This window comes from Lissotriton vulgaris, chromosome 6 (genome assembly GCF_964263255.1).
Source record: "Lissotriton vulgaris chromosome 6, aLisVul1.2, whole genome shotgun sequence".
NCBI lineage: Eukaryota > Metazoa > Chordata > Amphibia > Caudata > Salamandridae > Lissotriton > Lissotriton vulgaris.
The window spans coordinates 1,291,792,542-1,291,810,692 of NC_141694.1; the positions used below are offsets into that span (position 1 = coordinate 1,291,792,542).

Consider the following 18,151-nt stretch of genomic DNA (forward strand, 5'->3'; position numbering starts at 1 on the left):
GCTAAGATTTATTATATACTATACTAATACTTAGAGTATGCTGGGCTGTGGTTCAGTCCCTTGCTTACCATTGGTTGATCTTGCCAATTAGATGTGGTTTCTCTTTATTCAATGGCTGTTTCTTCCTCTTCTTGTGTGTGCCCCTTCCCTGGAGTATGGCTTCCTAATTGGCATACTTGTTTATTGATCACATGATTCCTTCCACAGCTTCAAATCTGGGAGTTGATTTTGTTTTCTTGTTCACTTCTCAGTGTGCTGTTTTACCTTCTTATCCCTGCCTACCATACTCTGTGTTGCTCCCCTTAAGGTTTTCCATTGCGCGTCTCATCCCTGCCTGTCACACTCAGCTTTTTTGTATTTTTTTTTTTTAAATGTACTTCAACAGACTTTCTGCTTTTTAAAAAATAATCTACTAATCCAAAATGAGGGTTGTCATCTTGGAACAGTACACTTTAAAAAATGGTGCAGTGGTATTCTAATCCATATGTGCACATGCCATGTGATGCATTGTTGCAAGGTGAAAGTATTATGTGGTATGTCTGGGGTGCCTTACTATTTAATACTAGCACAATATGCAAACATGGACTCCGGGTACTCTCTCAGTACACCTTCTGTCAGTCCTGGTAGAGTAGCAAAGAGCAGATAGAACATGTGTTAAGAATTTCACATCACCAACATGGAAGTTAAGCACTCAACACGACTCAAAAGAAATCCGACACCAATTTATAAAACTAGCTCTGATTTTTATATATTTTTAGACATCAAAAAAAAATCACTACATACATATAACTAGAGTTATCTACTTTCAAGCAATAACAAAATCAATACTTTGCAACGTGAGAAAGCATTAGCATTTCGGTCAATTGGGAAAAACACATATATGCAATCGATACTTTAGAGAGTGAGTTCAACGGAACCCACTTAGAGTTAAGATCCCTAAGCTAGCAGGATTTTACCTGGCTCAAGGTGCAGAGGTGCACTTTCAGCTGTCAAATGGACCTGTCAATCAGACTTGTGGTGTTGAAATGGTTAACTTAGCAAAAAGGTACTTGCAGAGTGAGTTGAGCAAAACCCTTTGGAATCAAATAAAGGATCTCGTTCCAGACCAGGAGTCTCCAGGCAGATCTGATCTACCTTGCTCGGGGGACTTGGTGCAGAGGTGCTCTTGGCTATCCATTGGTGCTGAACCAGATCCATGACCAGAGGCGCTGGCAGGCACGCCAAGAAAGGGCAAACAAATACAATATCTTATGGTAGAGCCACAGGAGTAGTTGGCCTTTCGAGCAGATAAATTTCTTCTCTTGAAGCATCGAAGAAAGCAGGTAGTAGTAGGACTGACCACCAACAAGCCTTGGCATCTGCAAGCACTCCAGTTTAGGTAATGTTAATCCAGAGGGCTTCGGGAACGGTTTAGAAGTCTTAGGCTTGCTGAGGGCTTGGGCTACAGTTCCTAGAAACTATCTGCACAGGGACTTTGAGCCTCCACACCAGGCAGCTCGGGTACAAGGCTTCAAAGTCGGTTTGTGACGACTGCAAGGGACTAGTTCCTCTAGCTCCAGGGAGTTCTTGTGAAGTCTGGTGTTTGCAGAGGGGTTTTCCTTCCTTGTGGAACTAGTCTCTTGTCTTGATTGACCAACAGAAGCAACCTTTGCCCTCCTGAGGCGGAAGCCGGGAGGTCTCTCTCTTTACTTTGCATATTTTAGCATTTTCCCTGCATTTTAACTTCGTGTGATTTACAGCGCTTGATTAATAAGCGTTAGAGATTTTGAGACTTCCTCAGCGCTCCTAAGCACTTTGTGTTCATTCCCCCCTCCCCTGCCTCCGGACCGCCCTCTGCCGAGTATCGACGCCGAGGGCTGGGATCCCGGTTTTTGGCGGCCATATTGGGTGTGGGCCAGGCGGGTGACGCGCTCTAGCAGCGCTTTAAAAAGGAAATAGTTAGCCTCCTCCAGTGATAACCAACAGAAGCAACCTTTCCCCTCCTGAGGCGGAAGCCGGGGGGTCTCTCTCTTTACTTTGCATATTTTTACATTTTCCCTGCATTTTAACTTCGTGTGATTTACAGCGCTTGATTAATAAGCGTTAGAGATTTTGAGACTTCCTCAGCGCTCCTAAGCGCTTTGTGTTCATTCCCCCCTCCCCTGCCGCCGGACCGCCCTCGGCCGAGTATCAACGCCGAGGGCTGGGATCCCGGTTTTTGGCGGCCATATTGGGTGTGGGCCAGGCGGGTGACAAGCTCTAGCAGCGCTTTAAAAAGGAAATAGTTAGCCTCCTCCAGTGATAACCAACAGAAGCAACCTTTCCCCTCCTGAGGCGGAAGCCGGGAGGTCTCTCTCTTTACTTTGCATATTTTAGCATTTTCCCTGCATTTTAACTTCGTGTGATTTACAGCGCTTGATTAATAAGCGTTAGAGATTTTGAGACTTCCTCAGCGCTCCTAAGCGCTTTGTGTTCATTCCCCCCTCCCCTGCCTCCGGACCGCCCTCAGCCGAGTATCGACGCCGAGGGCTGGGATCCCGGTTTTTGGCAGCCATATTGGGTGTGGGCCAGGCGGGTGACGCGCTCTAGCAGCGCTTTAAAAAGAACGGCCATGACTCTGCGCAGCGGACGTGTACTGCGGACGCGCCGGAGTCGTGCCAGAGTCCTGCCCGTCTACGCCCGTCCGCGACAGGACGGGACCAGGGACCATGGACCCGACACCCACGCCTATTACTTCAGCAAAGGCCCCTCATATCAGGTATTCGGCGCAAACTCTGTTACACCTTAGACCAACCCCTCTCACAGAATGCTCCAGAGATTCCTGGCCGTGCCCTGAGGGCCCTTTCTCCTGCATACATTGCAAATATCAAGCCTCTCACATAAAACCTATTACTGAGATGTTAGATAAAAGAGAACAAATTCCACCTAAAGGGACAAAGGGGACAAAGTGCCCCCTCCTAAATGTTCGCTCCCTACCTGGACATCAACTAGAGGTATGGGACCTAATACATACTACACAACCCGACCTCTGCTTCCTAACGGAAACTTGGTTGAAACCCCATACGGTTCCCGCTATTGCTGTAGGGGTTCCTCTTGGCTATAAGTTTGTCCACTTTGACCGTCCAGAGAAAATAGGTGGTGGCTTAGCCATCGTGCATAAAATAGATCTGAAGATCACAATATTAGAACAGAAACAAAGCCCTCTCTTCGAGATCATAATTTTTAAAATGCAATATGCCACAAACATATTTTGGAAAGGAGCCTTAGTCTATCGCCCTCCGGGGCCCTCTACAGGTTTCTCCCTTGCACTATTGGAACTCTTGGCCCCACATTTCAAAGCAAAAGAAGATTTCCTACTTCTTGGCGATTTTAATGTCCACGCTGATAATCCTACTCTTCCTGAAACAATTTCCCTGGTTTCAGAATTATCTTCCCTCGGTCTGACTTTGCAAAACCACGAGCCCACCCATGCAGGTGGCCACCTCCTCGATCTGGTTTTCACTAACTTCCCCAAAATACAATGCCTTTCCCCGACTCAAATACTTTGGTCCGACCACCTCATCGTGGAATTCTCAATATCTAAGGCGGATAAGCCCTCTAATAAAAACTCCCTACCTCCTGTCTGGCGTCGACAATGGCATAAAGTCACCGTAGAGGAATTGCAAAAGGTATGGAAGCAGCCCATTCCCACAGAGACAGACAGAATAGAGACCGTTTTAACCAAATTCAACAATTCCCTCAAAGAAGCAACTGACAAAATAGCACCTTTAAAATAACACAAACAATACCATGCCACCAAACAGGAAACATGGTATACCGAAGAGCTTGTAACAGAAAAACAAAAATGTAGGAGGCTGGAAAAGAAGTGGAGAAAAACACGAACCGAAGAAAACAAGAAGGCACGTCATGAGGCCCAGACTAAATATTACAAAAACATCAAACTTGCTTGGAGGAATAGCCTCTCTCAACAACTCGCAGAAGCGGGAAATCGATCTAAGGAATTATTTAAAATCCTTCAGGAGTTTGTAAAACCTACCGCATGCAAAAGCCCTGATGACTTTTCCCAACAATTATGCGGCGAAATCTCCTTGTTCTTCGAAAATAAAATTAACTTGATTTACGACAACATTTTATTGGTCTCCAATCAAAATAGTAACAACTCTTTGCCCCCTTCCATCCTGCCCACACTGAGTAAAACCACACTTACGGCATTCCCAGCAGTCAATGACTCAGATCTCACCTCCCTTATGAGCCATATAAAATCTGGATCTCCAGACAATCTTTTATCAGCTAAAATAACTGCCTCTCTGCAAAATCTGCTTAGGCCCCATATTCAAACACTGATCAATCATTCTCTTAGGAAAGGATCTGTGCCCATAGAATGGAAAAAAGCTGTGGTGAACCCAATCCGAAAGAACGCAGCAGTTCCATGGACCGACCTCTCCAACCTCCGACCCATCTCCCTCCTACCCCTTGTCAGCAAGATGACCGAGAGACACGTAAACACTCACTTGTCCAAATACATCGAGGCAGCGGAGGGCCTAGACCCCTCTCAATCTGGATTTAGGCCCAATCACAGCACAGAATCTGCCCTCCTTTCAGTGACTGATAACATCAAGATGTCACTGGATGGAGGAAACTCAATGATTCTAGTGCTGTTGGACTTATCCGCTGCCTTCGACACTGTGTCCCATGAGATACTTCTCGATCGTCTGAGGGAGAGGGGAATAGAAGGGGTGGCTCTTTCTTGGCTGGAAAGCTTTCTTTCGGATCGCCAACAAGAGGTAAGATTGGGCTCCCACCATTCTATCTCAAGGGAGCTCACCAAGGGAGTGCAACAGGGCTCTTGCCTAAGCCCCACACTCTTCAACGTGTATGTGGCCCCCTTGGCGGATATTGTAAGATCTTATGGGTTCACCCCTGTGTCGTACGCTGACGACACTCAGCTTTTGTTCCCCTTTAAAACCTTAACGGCCGCAATAAAAAATCTTTTGTGGACGGAATGAGGGCAATATCTCACTGGATGGCCACTAATCGCCTCCAGTGTAATGTAGGCAAGACTGAGGTAATGCTGTTCGGGGAGGCCACACTTTTGTGGTCCCCGGATTGGTGGCCTTTGGATTTAGGACCAACTCCAAGCCCCAAACAGATCGTCAAAAATCTCGGTGTGCGCTTGGACAAAACACTCCTGTTTAAAGAGCACACAAATCTAGTAGCAGGTTCCTGCTTCCAGGTCATTGGTCTGCTACGACGAGTCTTCCCATTCCTATCAGATTCTTATAGGAAGACTCTCGTCCAGGCCTTGGTTATAAGTAGGCTGGACTACTGTTTTGGCCTGCTGGTCTCGGCAAATGAGGAACAACTACAGAGACTACAGGTGGTCCAGAACACTTCTGCGAGACTAGTTCTCAACGCCCAGCCAAGGTCTGCCTCACTCCCCCTCTTGACAAAACTCCACTGGTTGCAAATTAGACAGCGTGTAAAATTTAAAATCTGCTGCATAATTCATAGATGTCTGTTTGGCAATGGACCTAAATATCTAAAAGAAAAATGTATACCCTACAAACCCAGTCGAACCCTGCGCTCCAGCAGTCAGCAACAACTCCAGGTTCCCAGGATAAAAAAAGCTAGGCAGGGAGGGCGAGCCCTGTCCTACAAAGGCCCCATCCTCTGGAACTCATTGCCCCCTGCTCTCAAAAATACAACCAACTTTCAATTCATCAAGAAGTCCCTGAAAATATTTTTATTTGTCGCCTGTTAGGCTTTTCCCCCTTCATCTCACTGTCTAGTTACAAGTCTCTGGCTCTTTGGTAATGCATAAGCGCGGAGATACCCTTTCGGGGGTTGACTTCCAGCGCTATACAAGAATATAAATAAATAAATTGAGTCACAATCCAGCATGTGCAGGGAGGCTGCCACAGGTGTAGCGCTTAGCGCCTATCTTTGTGAAGTCCTACCTTGTTGTGGACACATGTCTCTTCTTGATATCACATCGAATCAAAGGTTCTAGTGTTTGGGGTGCCCCTTAAATCCTGGATTTAGAGGGAATGAGGACTAGTGGCCAATTAGCATCTTGTCCTGTGGATAATCAACCACATCATGTGGGTGTATGTCACTAAAACTAGTCAGAACCCAATTTCTATCCTAAATTCAAGGTGGCCAAAACAGTCCTTGGTCGTGCACCTCAGCAGCCAGCCCCTAGAGGTGTGGTCAGCCTTGTAGAGGTGGACATCTTCCTGAATAGCTAACTTCTCACCTGCCCTTGAAAACAACAAGTTATTTACCTTTGGTAACAGTGTATCTGTAAGAGACATAGGTTATTTATATATTCCCTACCTTAGAATTATCCCCAGGCGTCAGACTGGATCCGGGGAATTTGTTCTTAGCAGTACCCCTGCGCATCAGTAGATGGTGTTGGTTGACTTCGTGTCTGTTGTCAGCGTCGTGGTCACTAAGATGACGTTGTGGTGCCTACTTAGACCCTGCCCCTGCACGCTGATGTCAGTTCTGACACGACTTTCCACGCCAGAAGTGCAAAGCCATGCAGGACAATGACAACTGGTGTGCTACAACTAGGGGCCTGCAAGGGAGTCCCTGTCCCTAGAAGTCAGTTCACAGAGCGGGGAGGATGGGTGGGGCAGTAAGGAATCTATAAGTAACCTATGTGTTATTCAATCTCGTTTGTGATTTTGTTTTAAAACTGTGCTGCTACCCACTCTAACGGCCCTCCGTCCGACAGACTTTTAATTCATTAATTACTGCTGCATTTGAATCGGACTCAATTTTGGGTACTTCTTGCTGCACAGAGTTTGATGCACGCCCTGGGAGGCGGGCACATCATTTGGAGTAAGCTGTTCCCTCTAGGCACTGCGGGGCCACCATTGACAGGTCAGAAGGCTAATCTTTGCACCTGACACACTACAAATGTGCGCGCTGACGCGGATGCGTGGCGGACGCTCCACTGTCGTACCGAATGTGCACCTAAGGCAAGCCCCTCTGCGCCCGTCCGCGCATCGACCGTTCTTAGCGCCAGCCATGCTGCCCGTTTCCTGCAGGAACGTGGACCAGCTTTAAGATACCTCATAGGTAAACTGTTGAATCTGAATGTGGGTAGAGACAGACCAAAATGTAAGAGTATCTATATGCAACCCAAAGCCTCCTCCACAATAGACACATGTCCACACTGCCAAAGATCACTCCCTAGGATCCTCTATCAGAGAATGAAACCCAGCAGACCTAGTGAGATCTCCGCTGGGATTAGCAACACAAAACCCAAGGACGGTGCGATAAAATGTCTACTGGTGAATGCCAGATCCTTAGTGAAGCATAGCTTCAAGTGCGCTAGACTCCTGGTGGATCAAGATGTAAATCTGCTATTTATCAACGGTACATGGATGGATGAGGCCGCAGAGCCAGACTAGTGACGGCCACTCCACCTGGTTTCTTGTGTTACTCTTTAAATAGACTAACGGGGAAAGGAGGGGTGCTAGCAATAATCTATCATAACATTCTAAAAATAGAGTTTCAGACAACTAATAGCACGGCTTGTGAAGCGCTCTCATTTAACGTTGTCATATCACCCCATCACTCCTTTAAGGGTATTTTAATGTATAGACCGCCAGGATCTAGAGCATCCTTTTTAGCTACGCTTGGGACCCTACTTGAAGAATGGCTCTGTTCCAACTCATTCACCATTCCTGAAGATTTTAACTTCCATTTGGAAGCCCCCATGGATCCAGATACCAAAGCGCTCCTAGATCTGATGAGCAGCGCTGACCTGATCCAATTGGTAAACGAGCCTACCCACAAGTCAGGAAACAAGCTGGATTGGGTCTTCTCCAATCATTCACATTTAACCCATACAGGAACAATACTATTGTTCTGGACTGACCATGTAGGACCATTATATGAATTAACCAACCCAGTCCACTGCCATAAACTAGGGGGTGGTTCAAATCAGATTAAAACAAGGGCCTGGAACAAAGTGGTGGGATCCGAATGACAAGAGCTGCTTAATACCACCCTGCGGCCGCAGCCAACAACTGTGGAAGATGCTGACAGATCATACACACAATGAGTTGACGCAGCCTGCAAAAAACTAGCCCCGGATAAACTCGTACACCCCAAACGAGCTACACCAACCTCTCCATGGTACTCAGAAGAGCTCAGAAGTCAGAAACAGACTTGTAAATGTCTAGAACGCAATTGGCGTAAAAAAATACACTATAGCTGAGAAAGAAGTCTATAAACAAAGTCTCATCTCTTATAAACAAGCCGTGTTCAATGCAAAAAAAAGCTCTTCTTAAGAAACCAAATTAACATAGCAAAACATTCCTCCAAAGAACTTAGTAAAACTGTATCTTGGCTAGCGTCCCCAAGTCCACCTAGGGTCGAAACAAGTCAAGAAATTAATGAGGAATTTGCTAAGTTCTTCCAAAAAAAGGTAGAAGTTATTTTCTTATCCTTTAACCAACTCCCGCAGGGAGCTACAGAAAATAGGATGACAGGTTCTAAGCAAGTCTTAGGAGTATGTCCTACACTTGAGAAATTCGCCCCACTCTGTATCAATGACACATAGATGTTACTGGGCTCTGTTAAGTCCGGATCTCCCTATGACCCCTGTCCAGTGACAGTGGCCAAATTAGCCCTGGAACCAATTACCACCACACTGACATCAGTATTTAATGCCATGTTTGAATCAGGTGAATTTCCTAGATTTTGGAAGAGGGCCTCTATACTCCCACTTTTGAAAAAAAATATTTTGGACCCAAGGGATCCAAACAACTATAGGCCCATCTCCCGCCTCCCATTACCAGCAAAAGTGGTGGAAAAAGAAACAAACGCTCAGTTGAGTGCATTTCTCTATGAAAACAAGTTACTGGATCCCACGCAGTATGGCTTTAGAGTAGGGCACAGTAAGGAGACCGCCTTGATAAAGTCAACGGAAGAAATCAGGAAAGCCCTGGACCAAGGAGGTGATCCGGCCATCATTATACTGGACTTGTCCGCCGCCTTCAACGCGGTCCATCATGACCTTTGAAGACCAGATAAACGCAACCACCTCGGCCACCTTTCAATCTCTTAAACTGCTAAAAAAAAGGTCAAACCGTTCCTGCCAGAAGACAGCTTACAAACAGTCGTCTCATTCATTATCTTATCCTGACTGGACTACTGCAATGGGCTCTACCTAAACATCCTAGTCTTGATTTCCCATGCCTAATTCCATGAATATGTACCTATGTGGTACATATAGCTTCAAAATAAGTAGATGTGGAGTTAGGAATAGTAAACCTATTATTCCCTATTAATACTTACCTTTCAATATTTGTCCCTAGATATTATGACCTCAATATTCTTGTACCACAATTATCTGCAGAGCAGATATTCAGTAGTACAATCCACCTCAGTCCATTTATGTAATTCAGCTTTCCATGCTGCTATGTCTAGAGGCTGTGGGAATTGTTAGTTACGTGATATTGCCCTTTTCGCCATCAGAAAAGGGCCAGATCAACAAATTTACAATTTGAATGGTCTGCGTTTGGTCAGAACATAAATCCCAAAGGAAACAGGCATGTATAAAAGTTATGCAAGATTATTTTCTGTGCCCATCTGTTAATCTGGTCGATAACTGAAACCCAGTATTGGTCTTATTTACTATATTTTGACATATGTCTGTGCAGCAAGCCTTCCTGCTGCACTACTGTTCTTTAAAATAAAAGGGCAGGAATGCACCATATCTACAAGATATGACGTATTCCTGTACATCTCCCCTTCGCCAGTAAACGAACAGCAGCTGTGCCCCAATGTAGACTCCCTTGCACCTACGTGAAAGGGTGCCTATTTTGCAGAGATGATTGTTGTTCTGCAAGAAGGGACATTTTTCTTTACACGACCAATCATGAATGACGTTTTGCTCCTTCTATGTGCACTTCAGAATGCAACGGACAGCGCAAAAGACGAGAAGAAATAAAAATATTTTTCCTCGTTGGATCACTCCTATGTCTCCCCTGGGGAGGCGTATAATTCTGACACATTTCCAGGTTTACGCCACTTTGTAAATCTGGGAATGTGTCAGGTTCCATGGATGTTGCATGGGAACACCCATGGCTGCACCCATGGAATTCGTGAAAGGGGTCCATATATACAAGGCCATGAAAAATCGCCCAAGCTGACTTCACGTGGCCTTGTAAATATGAGCAGGCACATTGCGCCACCAGTTGTCTAAAAAAGTGACACACCGGCAGCACAATGGGCTTGTAAATCAGGTCCTATGTTTCTAGCACCAGGCAGTACCCCGTCATGTGGTAAAACGAGGTGTCAGTCTCTTTGGATCTGACACATTTGATATTTGGTTGCATATGCTCTTTAACTATGAGGGGGCATGTATGTACATGTACAGAGTTGAACTGAAGTATAATAAATCTCACATTCCTTGAGACTTTGGCTGTGTGCTGTAGTGCCTCTAGCCTTTTCCTGTCCCTGTGTTCTGTACTCTCACCACCACCACTCCCACGCCATTCGTCCCTAACTGCTAAATAAAGTGCTGATATGTTATTGTTATTGTTATGTTATTAGGGGTACTTTTATAGCGCACGGCTACTCTGAGGAGTGTCCCGGCGCTAAAGAACGTCACCGACCCAGAGTGGAAAGCAGAAAGGGGGGGGGGGGCTGAAAACAAAATGAAGAGAATCACTGCGCAAACAGCAGAGTCTTCAGATCCTTCCTGAAAGCCAGTAGATTAGTGTTGGATCTGAGAGACAGCGGGAGAGCGTTCCATAACCGGGGGGCCTTAAAGGTGATTCGCTTCCTGATGGGCAACCAGTGAAGGGCTCTAAGAAGATCACTGGCCCTGGTTCTCCTGGTGAGTCAGAAAATGGTCCGGGCAGCAGAGTTTTGCACAATATGAAGATGCGCTAGAAGGAAGTCCGGAAGACCTAGGTATAGTATGTTAGAATAATCCAGGCGCGAGCCTATCTGGGCCTGAACCGTGATTCTTCTATGTTCGGACTGGACTGTTCCCATGAGGCACAGGGTCAGAGCTGATTTGCATATAGCCAGTGTCTAACCCAGGGTGGTGTGGAGTGCAAAAAAACGATGGATTTAGGCCCAGATCCTTGTACTGGGGTGAATGTATGACATTGTTCTACATTCTGTCCATCAACTGTGATTTTTGCAATTTTCACCCAGAGTGGACTGGGTATGCTCAGACGTGAGTCCCAGGCTCTCCACACCACTGGAGTCAAGCTATCCAGGCTGAAGAAGGCTGATAGCCAGAAACCGGTCCTTGGATGCTTGATTCCGGTCTGGGAAAGACATGGCTTGGTAGTCCGGACTGGACTGTTCCCATGAGGCACAGGGTCAAAGCTGATTTGCATATAGCCAGTGTCTAACCCAGGGTGGTGTGGAGTGCAAAAAAACGATGGATTTAGGCCCAGATCCTTGTACTGGGGTGAATGTATGACATTGTTCTACATTCTGTCCATCAACTGTGATTTTTGCAATTTTCACCCAGAGTGGACTGGGTATGCTCAGACGTGAGTCCCAGGCTCTCCACACCACTGGAGTCAAGCTATCCAGGCTGAAGAAGGCTGATAGCCAGAAACCGGTCCTTGGATGCTTGATTCCGGTCTGGGAAAGACATGGCTTGGTAGTCCGGACTGGACTGTTCCCATGAGGCACAGGGTCAAAGCTGATTTGCATATAGCCAGTGTCTAACCCAGGGTGGTGTGTAGTGCAAAAAAACGATGGATTTAGGCCCAGATCCTTGTACTGGGGTGAATGTATGACATTATTCTACATTCTGTCCATCAACTGTGATTTTTGCGATTTTCCCCCCGAGTGGGCTGGGTATGCTCAGACGTGAGTCCCAGGCTCTCCACACCACTGGAGTCAAGCTATCCAGGCTGAAGAAGGCTGATAGCCAGAAACCGGTCCTCGGATGCGTGATTCTGGTCTGGGAAAGACATGGCTTGGTAGTTCGGACTGGACTGTTCCCATGAGGCACAGGGTCAGAGCTGATTTGCATATAGCCAGTGTCTAACCCAGGGTGGTGTGGAGTGCAAAAAAGCGATGGATTTAGGCCCAGATCCTTGTACTGGGGTGAATGTATGATATTGTTCTACATTCTGTCCATCAACTGTGATTTTTGCAATTTTCACCCGAGTGGGCTGGGTATGCTCAGACGTGAGTCCCAGGCTCTCCACACCACTGTAGTCAAGCTATCCAGGCTGAAGAAGGCTGATAGCCAGAAACCGGTCCTTGGATGCTTGATTCCGGTCTGGGAAAGACATGGCTTGGTAGTTCGGACTGGACTGTTCCCATGAAGCACAGGGTCAGAGCTGATTTGCATATAGCCAGTGTCTAACCCAGGGTGGTGTGGAGTGCAAAAAAACAATGGATTTAGGCCCAGATCCTTGTACTGGGTTGAATGTATGACATTGTTCTACATTCTGTCCATCAACTGTGATTTTTCCTAAAGAAAGAAGAGGCAAAAACTTCCTCAGCATCTTCAAGATCGCAAAACACTTGCCGGCCAGGCCGGCCACCTGAGTTTTAAAGGAGAGGCTGTTGTCAATCTGGATGCCCAAATTTTTAGCAACCCCTGAGTCGCTGGCGGGAGGGAACATGGCAGGAGGCCACCACTCCTTCCATCTGGGAACCGCGGGCAGCCGAAGAAAAGTACTTCGGACTTATCGGAGTTGCACTTGAGGCAATTATGACTAAACCAGTCAAACACTGCCCCAAGGCAACCCCGGATGGATGTCCCGTCAAAATCGCAGACCTTGTCGCACGTGAACAGAAGTTGTGTATCGTCCGCGTACTACACGATCTGGGCTCCACAGTCCTCCGCCAATGCCGCCAGAGGGGTCCTATAGATGTTAAAAAGCGAAGGGCTCAAAATTGAGCCCTGCGGTACTCCGACCTCCAAAGTCGGCATCGCGGCAGAGTAAGGGGGGGCCCAGACCGTTTGCCAGCAGATCGAGAGGAAAGACCTAAACCACCGGAACACCGTCCCCCTTAGACCAATCTCCCAGAGTCTAGAAAGGAGACGGTCATGGGGGACGGTGTCGAAGGCCGCAGAGAGGTCAAGCATGACCAACATGGCCTTGCCTCCTCTATCCAAGATTTCTTTAAGCGCCTCGGTGACCTCGAGCAGCGCTGTTTCCGTGCTAAGATTGGAGCGAAAACCGGACTGTGACTTATGGAGTATATCATTCGTTTCAAGAAAGTGGGACAGGGTGGCATGAACATGTTTCTCAACCACTTTTGCGAGCATTGGCGGGAGGGAAATTGGTCTGTAATTGGCGTGAGAGTCCGTATTCAGGTTGGGTTTCTTAAGCAGTGGCAGAATAAGAGCCTGTTTCCACAGTTGGGGAACCTCACCAGTACTAAGGGAGAGATTGAGTATCGGGTTGATGAGATTGTTGAGGCTGGGAGCCATTGACGCAAGGAATTTAGCCGGACAGGGGTCTAAAGGGGAGCCAGATTTAAATTTGGAAAGGAGGTCCAAGGAAGCCTGTAAGGTCAACAACGGAAAGTTCCAGAGGGCGGGGCCGACAAAGTTCGAGCAAGGGAGCGGAGGTTGCCATTTAGAGATGGTAGGCGAGTCCGCCTTTCCAAAGGAGGCCAGGATAGTCCGAATCTTACTGCATGCAAGCACCCACCCTGTGTCAGAATTAATAGGAGTACTCAATCTGTGTTGGATTCTTCACTCAATGTTCCTTCACCTATTGCAGAGCGATGACAGGAATCCCAGGCTGCTCCCTGAGTTCAATGAATGCAACTAGGGTCCAGAAATGACACTGGCACACTTTGATTGCTCCAGATTTGCATCAAGCCCACCAGTTAAATGCCTACCTTCTTGGATTCAGTCTGTGGGTGCACCAACAGACAACACCTGGGAGTATACCTATTATCAACCTGTTTTCTGACTATACTGGTGCCCACTGTTATTGGCTACATTCAAAAGCGTGGAATGCATGAGTGCTGTCTGTATGGATATTCCACTACCTGGGTAACTCCTAGTTCTGTCTGAATATAAGTGAGTTCTACGGCAGTCAACTGATTCAATCAAGCTGCTGCCCGCTGGATTTGAACTGCCAAATAGGACTCAAAATCAGGCATCCACGGCCCCCATCCACGATGGGCAGGTAGATCTTCTCCAAGGCGCCCCTATTCCTGCCTAAGCTTCATATCAATTCAACAAGGTTCCAGTTCAAATCAGAGTAAAAGGTCCTAAACAACACTATTGACTTATTAGCAAAGAGATCTAGTTGTCGTAGCAGGAGCACAATTTGCCACTCTGTCCATCACTGTCAGGGGGAACCTCATACAAAAACTCACTGAACCTTAGCAGAAGCTAGTGCTTTACTAAAATTGTCTACCAATACATCATTTTGATATGTGTATATGTTGAAGTCTACTTATTTGCCTAACATGAGCAGGGTTTCCAATTCTGTTGCTTATTGTGCTGTTAGTCTCTAAATGTTGGTTGCATGTATGAAGTGCTCTTGAGTGGCATGTCACACTTCTGACTGTCAGGTATATAATTGCCTATAACAGTTCGCCATTTGCCTCATGTATTTCTATCTTTGCATCAGCAAATGGACATCCCTGTGCCTCAGTGCTCTGATGGGTGTTTGTGGTGCATCAGATTGTGCTAGCCTGGAAAGCAATCAGCCTGCTTTATCCCCTTCCAGGTGTCTTTTGGTAATGAACTCTTTGTAGTTGTGCAATCCTAATCTATTGCATAGCTCCTCATATGCCTGTCTCTTGTGCATCAGTTCTTGTTGATTGTGTATGTAGTCATAGGCTTCATTTTTCCAACTGATGTAGTGCCAACTCAGCCCTGCTCAGTTGGTTCTGTAGAGTTGCCCTCACCCTACTGTGTTTTTAATACTAATTACCCAGATGTAAACCTTGAAAGCTTCCCATTCAGTCAAGGCACCTCCAGTGAAGCCCTCAATGATCCTGAATTAAGGACCTATTTCATCTGTTACTGTGCTCCTATATACCACATGTCCTAGTTGCAATTGCTGCAGATGCCAATTAGCTCGAGTTTCATTACACATTACAGTGCTGTCATTAGGGCGTTGTGATTAGATAGTGTTCATGCGAAATACTCTGTAGATTTAGCCTCACAGTTGTGTGGTTGCAAAAAAGAATTATCTGTGCGGGTGTGCAGGTCATGGATTGAGGAATAATATGCATACTTGCAATGTATGTTCCTCTGAGTTTCTGTGTTGGTTTGCCACTTTGAAGGGGACCAGATCATGGAGTATGATGAATGAAATAACTGACCTTTCCACTTGCATTGTAGTGTCTACCCCTCTGCTCTGACTCAGTCAAGTGTGTTTTCTGCACCAGGGCAATGTGCCCTAAAAAAAAAAAAAAAGAAAAAAAAAAAAAAATAGCTTTGATTGCGATCCCCACTCAGTTGCGTCTTTACTGTGTCTCATCAGGAGCTTGTGTCATCCATCTTACAGTTCCCCTTCCTCTTCAGCTCTTGAAATTGAAACTGGAAGTTTTCTAACAGTGAACACCCACCCTGGACTGGGCTTTTAATTCCATCCTACCTCAATAGATAGAAAAGCTGCATGTTATAAGATGAGGAGGGTGCTATGTGGATGTCTGTCATTCAGGCCCCTCCGAATAGATTCCCATTGGACTCTAAATTACTAATAGGGATCGCCTTTGTTAACAAAATGCATGGTTTGTGGATTCTTCTTGCTGTGAACAAAGTCTAAGCTGAGTGTCTTCTGTGCTCACCCACAGCCCTTCATGGGGGCTATCTGTACCCACCTTTCATTGATAATGTTTCACATACATGGTAAATTATTACTCAGTTCTAATGCTTATGAGTTTGAGCCTTTGCACGCACACAGCTAGAGAGGCTGCTGGTATATAGGCACAGTTTATCTTTGTTATTTAGCCAACGTCATCAACTGATTGTGGTGTCACCTTGGGCAGCCGCTTGGTGCCAGTACTTAGTACAGTTGACATTTCATGTTTTTCATCACTGTTGCAGCTCAGTAACTCTGACATTGACTCATGAGCCTGGCGGCAGAAAGTGACCGCCCCCAGCACTAGAAATGCATTCTGTTTGTTCTCTTCTACCTGTTCCATAGTTGGGGTTGTGATTTGGGACTGCCGAATGTTTGGCTTCTAGTTCAATTCCTTCTGACCACATTTTCCCTGCCAGTGCTCCTAGCTCGTGGAGGTGCCAATAGTTAGCCCAGTCCCATGCCACTTCAGGGCCAGTGAAGAAGGAGCTTTATTTTGCCTTTCGCTGTTTTCAATTTAGCAGGGAAGAGCAGGGAATATTTCAACCCCATTTCCCCCTGATGAACGAAGCTATGTGATGTTGCACTGCTAAGGTGCAGTCCAGAAACATTAATACTTTTAGAGTATCGACTGTGAAATGAGACTGCTTTCTGACTGGCTGCAATATCATCTCCATGTCTGTGAAATGCAACAATTTAGTCACTATGGGCGTAGGTGAGGACCAAATGGCCGGGCAGTGTATTGGAAACAAATTAACTCTCTCTATGGAGCAGAAAGGCAACAGTTTTTGTGGTGCGATTAATCTTAGGATCCAGGACTGCCAATAGTCAACTACGTTAGAGCCTCTGAGGTCCACAATCCAAAAATCTGCTAAACCTGTCTCTGCTTTTCTCTTCTTCTGCTCTGCCCACTCCATGAAGTCTTGCACCTTTTGGTGGGTTTACGAGGTTTGTAGCTCCAGCTCTGCCAAGGTATGGTCTTCTTGAGTCACCCTGCCCATCAGAGTCTTCTCATCTTTTATTGGAGTGTGGCTCTCTCCCCAACACTCTGCTATGTGTAGGGGCTGCCGAGCCCCTCGAGTGCCAGGGAGCCAGGAGAAGTCTCATAGTGCACATCAGGCCCTGCAAACTCAGGCCTGGCCTTCGCCTCATTTGAACACACCACAAGATCCCAGTCTGGGTTCCTCACCTGGCAGCGGATGCTCCAGTTAGGAAGGATCCTCTCCAAGACGGTATAGCAGCACTCCCTCAACTATTTGCTCACCAATGTGTCCCCACACCTGCAGATGTTGTTAGATCCTGGGAGCTCCAGGTGCTGCGCAAACTGAAATTATGACGCCATCTTAAGCACATGAGAGAGCATGATTGGTAGCATAGTGGGCATTATGGCTTCCCTATACTATGTCTGAACAGGCCACTGAGGAACTCCCACTCTTTCCAACATAATTAATGGGTATAATCTTACACCCTTTGATAAGGAGCGCAGCAAAAAGCATTTTACTTTGACAGCACAGGAGCACTGCCCCTGAAACATGTAGATAGCCAGAGCTCCTCCTGGGGAGGGGAACAAGAGCAGTCTGTGTTGAAATGTGGTTCCATTGGCTCTTGTGGCATCTCGCCAGCATAGGGAGGGTGACCTCATCTAATTCCCTTTTGGACCCCCACCAGATGTATTGCGACTTTTCACCACTGCTGATTACAGAAATAGTTGTGGGTGCCAAGTTAACATACAACAAGGGTGGTAAAGCAAATGTGCACCCATTCTTCAACAATTTAAGACACGTTTCAGCCCAAAACTGTGACAGTGACTGTGGCCCTCATTACGAGTTTGTCAGAATAGAATGGAGTATTTACCACATTTGGTAAACACCAATATCTCCAGATGAGTTATTAACCACATGTGGCAAAAATCATGTTAATATACAACTAGGTCTGTTTTGAATGTAACATAATAAACACATATAAAAGCCTTTCTGCACTTGTCATACTGGTATAATGGCCAGGTTCTGCTGCCTCTGCAACTTTGCCACTATATCTAAAAGGACTCCTAGTTACAGAATAATGTAGTAGCCGTGTGGTGAGTGGACATAAGCACCCACCACTGATGCATAAATATCATTGGGCAAGAAAGGAAGAATCTTCTGATGAAGTTTGAGGTACAGAAACCCCACTGAACAGACCTTATGCACGTAGGCTTCCAAACATGGCTTATGGTTAAATAAGAGCCCCAGGTTAATTGCTTTATGAATGGATTTGGCAAAGGTCCTTGCATATTAGGCTAAAACACCTTGCTTATCAGTTGGAGATATTGTTGCCAGTAACCAGGACCTGTGCTTTGCCAACATTCTACTTAGGAAGCTATCTGCCATCCAGTCCTGGATCTGGCAGGG

General features: G+C 46.3%; 1 protein-coding gene across 2 annotated transcripts in view; it reads left to right on the forward strand.

Moving 5' to 3' along the window:
• SLC2A12 (solute carrier family 2 member 12) overlaps positions 1-18,151 on the forward strand; it is a 418,153-nt gene that overhangs the window by 155,031 nt on the left and 244,971 nt on the right. The gene's annotated exons all lie outside the window — the stretch shown is intronic.